The sequence below is a fragment of the Paramormyrops kingsleyae genome, chromosome 3 (genome assembly GCF_048594095.1).
Source record: "Paramormyrops kingsleyae isolate MSU_618 chromosome 3, PKINGS_0.4, whole genome shotgun sequence".
NCBI classification, from domain to species: Eukaryota; Metazoa; Chordata; class Actinopteri; order Osteoglossiformes; family Mormyridae; genus Paramormyrops; species Paramormyrops kingsleyae.
Window position 1 is genome coordinate 18,091,634 of NC_132799.1, and position 10,207 is coordinate 18,101,840.

The 10,207-nt window shown below is 46.1% G+C and overlaps 1 long non-coding RNA gene across 1 annotated transcript; it reads right to left on the minus strand.

The window, feature by feature from the left end:
• Window positions 1-399: 399 nt before the first annotated feature.
• Window positions 400-4,239, minus strand: LOC111853415 (uncharacterized). Its single transcript, XR_002840453.2, has 3 exons — window positions 4,205-4,239; window positions 3,053-3,130; window positions 400-826 (listed from the first exon to the last, which is right to left on the minus strand). It is a non-coding gene; the product is annotated as an uncharacterized lncRNA (long non-coding RNA).
• Between the last annotated feature and the right edge of the window lie 5,968 nt (window positions 4,240-10,207).

Sequence of the window (10,207 nt, forward strand, 5' to 3'; positions counted from 1 at the left end):
CAGCGTGCTTTACATCACTCCATCTAACGCTTGGCAGTGCACTTGGTGATGTGAGGCTTACATGCAGCTGCTCGGCCATGGAAGCCCATTCCATGAAGCACCCAGTGCACAGTTTTTATGCTGGAGTTAATGCCAGAAGTAGTCTGGATCTCTGTAGTAATTGAGGCAACAGAGTGTTGGCAACTTTTACACACTATGCACTTCTGCACCTCAGCACTCGGTGACCCCGTCTGTTACTTTACGTGGCTGAGCTTCTGTTGTTCCTACACGCTTCCACTTTGCAGTAATACCACTTACAGTTGACCATGGAATATCTAGCAGGGAAGAAGATTCACGTACTGACTTATTGCAAAGGTGACATCCTATGACAGTGTCACAGTTGAATTCACTGAGCTCTTCAGAACGACCCATTCTTTCACAAATGTTTGTAAACCTGTCTGCATGGTTACGTGCTTGATTTTTTACACCTGTGGCAATGGGTCTGAATGAAACATTCAGTGATTAAGAGGTGTGTCCTAATACTGCTGTCCATATAGTGTATTTTCTCATAGGAAAATGAGAGTCAGGTGTCTCTAAGGTTGCAAGTAGTTTACAGTTTCTTTACACATAATTATGCCAACATACCTTATAGTGGTACTTGCTTTGGCTTGGAGTCTGTGGCTGGATCACACAGATTGATGGTGATGATGAGGAGGATGAGGAGAAGATGCTATGCATCACGAGTGGGGATTTGAAGTGCCTTCAAAATCATTCATCTTCAGCCTCCATTGTTAATGCCATGTAGTTAGTGACTAACAATGCCATTGATTTAGGCCATTCCTGTGACCTGGAGGCATCACACATAGATACAAGTAGTTTTACAAAAAATGCTCTGCTCCATCAATCAAATCATGTAAGTACCTTGCAAAATCCTGAGGGGGGCAGTGTGACCAGGCTGTCACCTAGAGTGACTGAGGAATAATATTGTTTAAACCCACAAAATTGGGGAGCTTGAGGCCTGCTAAGAAAGATGGATGAGCCTAACCAGAACGTTTTCAGACTCTGCAAAGGACATGCAATGCACAAGCATTCCTGCTATTGCACATACACACCTATAAGGAATGTGTTGTCCCTGGTCTAGTGCCTTTTTCCCATAAGACTCCACAACACCATAGCCTGTTTCTGGGCTTGGAAGAGCCTACAAGTTATTTATACTGACCCAACAAAAGCCAGATGGTAAAAGACTCTTTAAAAGATATATATAGGACATACCTTGAACTTTTCAAATAGTCTTTATCATTCAATGTATCAAAGGAAACATATTTAAATCACCGAAACGTTGAGTTAGGTGGCATCTGTTCTACAATGATTGTAGAACTGATTTGCTAATCATGCACTATGATGAAGAGAGAGGTACACCAAGGAGACTGATGTAAATAATATCATAGTTCAGGATATTCAAGATCTGCAGTGTTTGTGGAGGTCTGTGGCCTTCAGAAGGTGGTAGTTATGGTGGGGAAATACAGTAATATTGTATGAATTATGCTCTGTTAATGATATTCAGGGGTTGAGATACCTATGGGATGCTTCATAGCTTCCGGTGTATTTATGGATTTGCCAGTGATGTCCAGTGATGAAGGTGAGGGAATGACAAATTGTCTGGTGAGAGACAGACTCCCTCTCCTCTCCTCTCCTCTCCTCTCCTCTCCTCTCGCTCTATCAGGCACTTCCAAGTAGCAATTTACAGTCTGGCAGCATGGTAATATATGGACTCTCCCATCCACACTTACCTGGGTTGATAGCTGCAACCCACACTATACAACGTGTCCCAGCACATTACATGGACAGCAGCCAGAATACACTAGTTCACCACCAATACCCAATTATTCTCTATCAAACGGTCTCATACAGTGCTTTAGACTGGACTGCTGCCCAGGCAGAAGTAGTGATTAGAGTTACACCAATGTGCTGGAATTTATAATATACCCTATATTGTACAGCTGATGAGAAGATCCATATGAATATTACCTACACACCAATGACAGGCTGGTTATATGTTAACTTATTAAAAAACAACACAAATTACTCAATGCTTCTAAATGGAAGCTTCATTCTAAATAATAAGGCAATCAAATGGAAGGAAAAGCATGAACTGAATGTGACAGCACCGTAGCCACACTCCTGCATGGCTGGTGGCCCTACACACCCGCATGGCTGGGGGCCATACACACCCGCATGGCCGGGGGCCCCTACACTCCCGCATGGCCGGGGGCCCTACACACCCGCATGGCTGGGGGTCATACACACCAGCATGGCTGGGGCCCCTACACTCCCGCATGGCCGGGGGCCCTACACACCCACATGGCTGGGGCCCTTACACGCCCACATGGCTGGGGCCCCTACACTCCAGCCTGGCTGGGGGCCCTACACACCCGCATGGCTGGGGCCCCTACACACCAGCATGGCTGGGGTCCCTACACACCCGCATGGCTGGGGCCCCTACACACCAGCATGGCTGGGGTCCCTACACGCCCACATGGCTGGGGCCCCTACACACCCGCATGGCTGGGGCCCCTACACGCCCGCATGGCTGGGGCCCCTACATGCCCACATGGCTGGGGGCCCTACACTCCCGCATGGCTGGGGGCCCTACACACCCGCATGGCTGGGGCCCCTACACACCCGCATGGCTGGGGCCCCTACACTCCCGCCTAGCTGGGGGCCCTACACACCCGCATGGCTGGGGCCCCTACACACCCACATGGCTGGGGCCCCTACACACCCGCATGGCTGGGGCCCCTACACACCCGCATGGCTGGGGCCCCTATACACCAGCATGGCTGGGGCCCCTACACGCCCACATGGCTGGGGCCCTACACGCCCTAATGGCTGGGGCCCCTACATGCCCGCATGGCTGGGGGCCCTATATGCTGACACACCTCTGTGCCTGTGCACTGTAGACACTTTAGCAAACAAATTGTGGGCGGCATGATGTGCAGGACAGTCAAATTTTAAATTTAGAAGGGGAAACAGCAGCAAGACCAAATAAATGCATGTGCAAGGTGCCACTTACGATTTTATGATGGAGGTCCTCATCCTGTGTGACCTCTGTGCCTTCTGTGATTTGCTCCAGGTTCCCCAGAACCTTAAACTAGTTATAGAAGATGGATATACCTGCATATAGTTATTATTAAAACAAAAATTCAAATAATTGTAAAATGCTTCTGTGTTTCTGAACAAATGTAAACACCAGTAATGCCCCAAAGTTCACCATGACCACTCACCATCACCCACAGCTAGGCCTTCCCGTTTGTTTCCTAATCTGATATTTATGCCTCTCTTTAAATACCCTATCTGCAGAAAACTAAACTTCCAGTAGAAAAATTTGAAGTCACCCAGGCTTCATACACCCTCTATTATTAACCGCTCTGAAGGGAGGAGCACGGCTCTCACTGGGCTACAGTAAATTTCATAACCATGACACACTTATTGAATTATGGATGATCAGATGGCGACTTAGATGACTTTCCCTCCAATTTTTCCTACAGAACATAAAGAAAAATAAACCCCACAAGCCATCAGGTTGCCATTGTTACTCGTTGGCTCTCCCTCTCAATCTGACGGTCCTGAAGCAAAAGCTGAGCTGGAAATTTCAGGAGTGTTTAACGTACAGACTCCGGTTACTGTAATGTGTGGAGCCCCGCTCACGAAACGCTCAGCCTGTTTACTTTCGTGACTGATGGAGAAGGATAAGATGGCCCCACCCATCCTGGCTGTGCTCGGTCTGACACAGATCTCCGCTTTTCTGATTAACCCCCAGCCCTTTGGGTCCTTCCACCCTCTCACCAAGCCACCGTCTTGCCCAACAGAATGGAAACATTTAGCAGACAACCTTGGACTGACTTCTAATTGCCAAAGTCCTGTTAGGAATCTCAGGTTCCCAATGCTGAATCTAGAAATAACACCCAGCAATAGAACAGTGTCTATTCTGGGCTGCTGCTACCACAGAGTGGGGAACAAGAAGTCACATTCAAAAGCACCAGTCTTCAGAAGCACAAATTCCCAAGTCTAACTCTTATGACGTACTACCATAACTGAGAGAATGTTGTGTAGTACTCCCAGTGCAAAAACACGTAAGTTCTACTTGGCCACTAACAGGGAGTAACTGTAATGTTCAAGTATGTGAGAAAGACTCGGGTATCATCGGGTATCATCCAGTCCTTACCGTCGCCTGTGTGAAAGAGAAGCGCTGAATTTACCGCAGTGACCTTAGCGCGAGACACACTGAGGCTTAAAATAGGCCTACAGACCGCAGAGGACATCGGGATGAGCAGGTAGTGAGTCGGAAAAAAATGATTCCCTTAAAGGGAAACTGCTTCAAAAAGTCCAGACCACTGTCACTTTCTAAAGGCTCATGCTTATGTTCCGATGTCGAAATGTCACTCGAGCCAGAATGATGGCGGCATTGATGATGAGGCTAGATTGTGCAGAAAATTATCCGTGCATCCATCTTCTAACTACTTATCCTGATCAAGGTTGTGGGGAAGCCAGAGTCTGTGCCAGGCAGCACTGGGCACCAAGGTAGCAGAACACCATGGATAGGATGTCATTACATACACACTATGAGAAAATTAGAGATACCAATCAACCTAACTGCATGTCTTCAGACACAACACATGGAGAACATGCAAACTGTACACATGACGCAGAAGCAGAATTCGAACCCCCGTCGCTGAAAGTTGCGAGTAAAACAGTGCTCACTGTCCATCACACCACCCTGCTCAAAAACAGTGAACCAGGTGAGTTTTTAATATGAACTAGCATTTATTATCTTAAACATGGACCATCTACGTGGTGTATTTTTAATTAACACATTAGGGATATTTTGAAAACCTAAAATACTTGTTTTAGTGTTCTAGTAAGTAATCTATATGCTAGGTGTCCCTCAGCTACGATGCACATTTTGGTGTCAGAAGACGAGGAAAATAGGAGGATATTTATGAGGAAGCATTTCCCATGGCTGTGCTGTGCTCCTTGCTCCCCAGGGCAGCAGACGTTTTCCATCAGCGATAGGTGCCACACCTGCTCCCCATAACGGAGACATTCGTCATGAATCCTGTGTGCCGATGCTAACCTCACGCTCTTATAAATGAGCCTGGTTCAGGCCCAGGTTCAGAATTAGCCCACTGAGGGAAACCCAAACACAGCGGTGGAGGGGCATCTCACAGCTGCTTCTCCATCAGAGTTTCAAGTCATCCTATTATAAGATTGCAGTTTCATTTTTTTTTCAGCGCAATATCCACACAATCACGATCTTGGGTGTCAACATCATCAAAATATCTATCCATCACCCATAACTGTTTATCTACTAGGGAAGCAGGCTGAGCCCCGAGTACAATTCCAGGCAGCACAGGGCACAAGGTAGGGCACACCCTGGATGGGATGCCAGTTCATCACAGGGCACAAGGTAGGGCACACCCTGGATGGGATGCCAGTTCATTCCAGGGCACAAGGTAGGGCACACCCTGGATGGGATGCCAGTTCATCACAGGGCACAAGGTAGGGCACACCCTGGATGGGATGCCAGTTCATCACAGGGCACAAGGTAGGGCACACCCTGGATGGGATGCCAGTTCATCACAGGGCACAAGGTAGGGCACACCCTGGATGGGATGCCAGTTCATCACAGGGCACAAGGTAGGGCACACCCTGGATGGGATGCCAGTTCATCCCAGGGCACAAGGTAGGGCACACCCTGGATGGGATGCCAGTTCATCACAGGGCACACTCTCACTCAGTGTGGGAAATTTAGTTGTGACACTCGTCTGAACCATATGCTATTACACTGTGGGAAGAGATCCCTGCAAACACAGGAAGAAGATTCAAACTCCACCTACGCACAGAGCATGGGCTGGTATCCACCCCCAATCCAGAAGGCGTGAGGCCACAGGACCGATGCCTAACCGATGCATAATGCAATGGTTCCTAAATAAAATACCTACATATCCAGCACAGTCTCTTCCCTCCTGTCCTCTGGTGTCTAGAATCGTGGCTTTACTTCCTCTTCTGCCTTATAGAGACGACCCCGCTTGGAGTTGAGGGGGGTGGGTGTGCAGCCTATGAGTGACATCTATTCTTCTGCAGGTCTCTTAATGAGGAGCTAGAGCCGGACTGGGGGAAAAGGCAGGGAGAAGCAGGACCCGCAGGCCCGGGAGGTAACCGGGTGTCAGGCTTCCCTTTTGCTAATCATGGCTGTCGCAGCCACTGAGGCAACCAACTACCTTGTTTCTGTCTCATACTATATAAATAAAAAGTTTCTGTGATTTTTCACTTCTCAGGAGGTCAACTTATTTGTGTTTTGCGTCGACACCTATAAAAGCAGCCGGAACCACTAATAGAATCGAAATTAGACAATAGCTTTTAACAAATAAAATACAAATGAAATCCAGTTTATCTGTGCAGATTAACATTTTAATATAGTCAGCATGGCAGATCTAACAGTGGGCCACACTATAGCCTCACACCTGAAGTGCTGAGGGTTCAGTCCTTGTGCAAGTTTCCAAAGGAAGGCAGTTTACATGAATCTGTAAATTGCCTATCGTGTTTCTGAGTGCGTGCCATAATGGACTGGCATCCCATCCAGGGAGCCCTCTGCCTTGTGCCCTGTACGTACTTCCTGGGATTGGCTCCAGACTCAGTTACCCTGCCCTGGATAAGTGATGATGAACAATGACTGGATGATACAAGTCTTTCTGTCGCCACTCTTCAGTTTCATTTGTCTGCTTTAAAGGAATGCGGCAGGTTTTTTCATTGCTGTTGTGTATAAGCTTTGCATTGCACTATAACTCCCCCCCCCCACCCCTGCCCCCAAATCATTGATTGATTACTATATCACTACAGTGCTCCCCATAAAAATGGTGTTTGTCTCATGCTGCAGAGTGTCATAGTGATCTCTGTTGCACTCACTCATTCAGGCAGGAAGCCCAATTTACATTTCAAACTTTCAACACCGCTTATGCAGAACTACCTATACATTTCAGTGCCTTTCTTCAAATAAAATCAATTTTAACCTACCCACATATCCAAAAAGTGGCCCCTTCCAGTTTTCTCAATATAAACAAATAGGACTCCTCCTTTTCAATGAGGATTCATCATGATCTCGACAAAGTGATTCTCCTCTGATCAGAGAAAAAAAACCAGGGCAATGTAGAAATAATAAATGGGAAATGGAGGTGGATTTTATGCAAATACCCCCCCATCCAGCTGCTGTGTTTGTGTAATTTCTGACAGCAAACATGAGATAAGGGACCCGCCCTGGCCTCAAATATGTAGGTTCACTGATAACAGGGCTTTTCATATCTATAATTAAACTGCCTCCACCAGTACTGCAGCCATTGGGAGCCGCCCCACAAGAACAGCACAGGACAGGATAGGGCGTGGCTGAGGGATGATGTTTTGTTTTTGATTACAATTGATAAAACTGCAGTCAGTCACACAAAAAATGTAAGTAGTCATTGGTTTTATAGCTACGGGAACAGATTAACTCACCTCAATCATGTTCAAAACATCAGCAAAAAATAATGATATTTTTGTAAAGCCAGTTGCCATGGAAACCAAGAGTACTGTCAATCGGGACACTGGGAAAATGGCAGGGAGAACCAGCTAGGCCATGGACTGTGTACAGACATTACATTATATTACATTACATTAGACTATATATTCCCCATAGTCACAAAAAAAGTTATTTCTAGATGCAGGGCTACCGCAGGCAACAAAATCCCATTTTCAGAAGGAGAAAAATAATGCTTTGATGCGCAGTGAAAGAGTGCGCCAAACCTTCCACATTATTAAATATCAAAGAAAGAACTGCAGAGACATTTCACAGGTCAGGTCAGGTCAGGTCAGTTTGGGGAGCATGCACTGGTATAGCGTGCTTCCGCTCCCGCCACCTGATGAAACACCTTGGCATCCCAGTTGGCAGCCCCCCAGGCCAACACGCGGTCCAGTCCCACCCTCAGGGAGAACAAATGATCATGGATTCTGTTAAGGATGACCCTAGCAAGGGACATACCCAGCACTGACCTGAAGCTTCTTGAGGGGTGTTCTTCAGTGTTAACCCCTGGAGTTGCTGCAATCCAAGCGATCACCCATCCTTTTCCAAATAGGTACAACAAGTCCCATTTTAAAGTCAGTTGGGATGATGCCCGTCTCCCAAATGGAAGCAAAGATTGCCTGCAATGCCAGGAGGACAGCCTTACCACCAGCCTGGAGAAGTTCATCCCAGATACCACAGATCCCTGCGGCCTTCCCTACCCTCAGCTGGTTCACCACCTGTGCATCTCAGTGAGACTGGCTGGTTCACAGCTAATTGGAGGATTAACCTCAAGAGCTGTGGACCCTGAGATGTCCAAGTCCTAGCCGGAGGATCAGCTTTAAACAGCTGCTCAAAGTAGCCGGTCCAGCAGGTCACCCTGACTGCGACTCTGAGGAACCGATTCAGATGTGAATAATGCTTGAGTTCTTCTGTAAGCAGTATGTGGGTCGCTAGACCATAAATGGCGTGTAATTTGCTCATAGATTCCTCTAACATACACCTCCTTATCTGCCCTTAGGGTCCTCGCAGCCGTCCTTCTCTGTTGCCAGTACACACTGGAACTGCCATCAAGCCATGCACTGCGACTCCTCTCAATAATATCCAGCGAGACGAAACACCTCCCTCTGTGAACACCGTCAATGCCAACACAACCTTCAGGGTCTTGTCACTAAAGGTCTCTCACGTCACATTAGAATTGGCAGTTGCACCCAAGTCTGCAAGTTCCTCACACAAACTGCGTGCAAAATCATTAGAAACAGTTTGATTTTGGAGTCTGGCCAGGTCCAGCCTCATTCTCCTAGAAGTTGGTAGCCTACTGGACCTAAGTTCATTCTTCAGAGTAACAACAACAAGTCTGTGATCAGATTATAAGATGTAGAGGATAATGATGGCTTTTTCATTATACAGCAAAAATATTGGCGTTATTTGCAGATGTACAGCCTTACCTTTGATGTAAGCTGGAAGTATGTATTTCTTTGTTCACCTATGTGTGGGAATTTATGGAGGGGGGGAGGCAATTATACTTATGCTATTCCTATAGCAAATAGCTGAAGGGAAAGGAGTATTTGTAGCATTAACTAAATCAGGGTTCCCCAAATCTGTCCAGTCCCATGTGTATATTTGGTTTCCTTTCATCCAAAGTAAATACAAACCTAATCCCTGAGTGTATGTATTTACCCTGCCTTTCCAGCCAGTACAGTGATTGTTCAGAAGCTTAGGAAGCACCAGAAAACATGTTGAGATCATGATTGTGGACCCCTGAACAAAACCTGGGTTCCTCAGCCATTCCTCTAATCAGCTTAGTACACTTGACCTGCCAGGAAATCGGTATCAAACCACAACACCTACTCTAGTTCCAGTATTGCGTCAATCCACAGACAGGCTACTATTTCAGAGAGGTGGAGACATTAACAATAAGAAATCTGTCATCCTTAAAAACAGGATATACTAGTTTTTTTTTGTATAGGTGTGATCTTTACCCAGGTCATAGAGGTCTTTTTTCGTGTTAGTCGGCATTTCAGTGATAAACCACTCACTGATTAAAACATGCATTACAGGCTCCCCTGGGGAATAGGACAACCAATATTTGCTTTAAAAATAGCACGAACCCACTTTAAAGCAGGGTACTTTACACGTGCTGAAGTATGTAGATAAGTCTGAACATCCTATAAGAGTTATTTCCCACAATGATTCTGATGAATCACGACAATAATCAAGTCTTTCGTCCTGGATGGGATATTTAATAATAAATATCTCTTCGGAAATATTAGGGCTAGGCAATAAATGTTACAGAAACATTTATTTAGTTCTGCGCATCAAGTGGATTCCTACATTCCTAATCGGTTATTGATAAACGGGTTCCCACTTACTAATAACTAACTTAGCTGTTGAAGTAATACCTGCTATATTTAAGAAGCGTCACTTTATTGAACAGAACGAAGATACATTCTTTGCGGAGTACTTTCTCTTTCATTAAGAAAGACGTATTTAAATTAATTAAATACACAGCGGTATCTGCAGAGCAGAAATAACAGATATTGCTATTACACGGTTACAGGAGCCGATGTTAAGTGGAACACCAGGTTTGTACTGTTAATTTTCCTTCTAAACAGCTACCTGGGGGAAGAGACGCTC